Source organism: Sciurus carolinensis, chromosome 9, assembly GCF_902686445.1.
Source record: "Sciurus carolinensis chromosome 9, mSciCar1.2, whole genome shotgun sequence".
Lineage (NCBI taxonomy): Eukaryota > Metazoa > Chordata > Mammalia > Rodentia > Sciuridae > Sciurus > Sciurus carolinensis.
In genome coordinates, this window is record NC_062221.1 from 129,709,887 (window position 1) to 129,711,595 (window position 1,709).

Here is a 1,709-nt window from a genome sequence, read left to right on the forward strand (position 1 = left end):
CTTAGCATAACATCTATAATGTCCTCAAGATTCATCCATGTTGCGACGTACATCAACATTTCATTCTTTTTTTGCCTCCTTCAGTGCTGTGGATTGAATCCAGTGCCTCACATATACCAGCCTGCCTTTTTATAACAGAAGAATAGCCGTCGAATGGACATACCGCATTCTGTGTACCCGTTCATCTGTTGATGGATGGATGGCTTCCATCTTTTGGTTATTGTGAATAATATTGTTATGAACTTTGATGTGAAAATACATGTCTGAATCCCTGCTTTTATTTCTCTTATCTAGAAGTGGAATTGCTGAATCATCTGGTAATTGTTAGGGTTTTTTGTTTGTTTGGGGTGTTTTTTTTAAATCCACTATACTGGGGATTGAACCAGGGTTGCTCTACTTCTGAGCTTCATCCCCAGCTCCACCCCACTATATTTATTTATTTATTACAGTACTAGGAATTGAACCCAAGGTCTTGACCTTGGTAGGCAAGCACTCCACTGCTGAGCTACATCCCCAGTCATTTTCCCCCCTTCATTTTATTTTATTTATTTTTCTCAGTTAAGTTTATTTAATTGGAAATAATCAGAAATCCTTCTTTTTATCAGATGTTTGATCGCCTTGCAACATTTTTCATCTTTGAGCTTGAACATGGACCTTTATTCCATCAAAAATATGATTTTCCTGTTGTATTGCTTTCTGAAGTTCTTCTGATGAAAAATGAATCCAACCCATACCTCTGTGAAAGCCAGTCTCTTTGTCTCGACACCGTGGTCCAAGGAATTTTTCTGACAAAAACAACTGAACTACCAATACTGTACGCAGAGCCGGGTCACCTTTGGCCTCTGAGGCTGCCATCTTTAGACTGAAGGACCTCCATGACCTCTTCTCCTTCATTTTATTTTGAGACAGGGCATTGCTAAGTTGCCCAGGCTGGTCTTGAGTTTGTAATCCTCCTGCCTCAGCCTCCCGAGTGGCTGGGATCACAGGGATGAACCATTCAGTTGCGCCATTTTGTATCCCCACTAGCAATGGACAAGAATTCCAAATTCATCCATAGCCTCACCGACACTTGTTATTTTTAATTTTTTAAAATAACAGCCATCACAATAGGTGTACCCAGGGATAACATTTTATGTAACTATGGTACAATGGTCAAGAATACACGCATTTCAAAACTCTTAAAAGTCTTTTTATTTGCACATGCAGTCTTTTTTGCCCCCAGCTTTATTTGCTGAACAAAACACATATGCATAAGAAAAGCATTTGGCACTGTCATGAAAACTTCTCCATGAATACCATTTATCTGGGAGCCTCATATTCCCACAAGGGGCCATGTCTTCACTCCTAATGATGATGTCGTGGGGAGTAGAGAGAAGTCCCTAAAATGGCCTACTGGCATTCACTGTGCTGGGCTGGAAGCCCAGCATGTCACTGGGTTTACTGTGTCCTGGGAAACTCCCAAGCTTGATGACCTTGAATGGGGGTGCCACGTGGGAGGGACTGAGACTTCCCAGAGTGCGCTTGTCATCCAATTTCCTTTAGCTTTTTGGTGCAATAAGCTGCCAGACTCAGCACTGCTGGGGAAGGAGCACTGGTTTCCATTATGTGTTCTTGAGGCTCAAAAAGGAAAATAGCAATTTGGGGTTTGGCTAGGAAATGAGGTTCAAGCTAACCGTGGCTGATTGCAGAGTTGTTCCAGTAGGGACTGT

The 1,709-nt window shown here is 41.9% G+C and overlaps 1 pseudogene; it reads right to left on the minus strand.

The window, feature by feature from the left end:
- Nucleotides 1-582: 582 nt before the first annotated feature.
- On the minus strand, nucleotides 583-855 carry LOC124992406 (SRA stem-loop-interacting RNA-binding protein, mitochondrial-like; annotated as a pseudogene).
- Nucleotides 856-1,709: the final 854 nt, after the last annotated feature.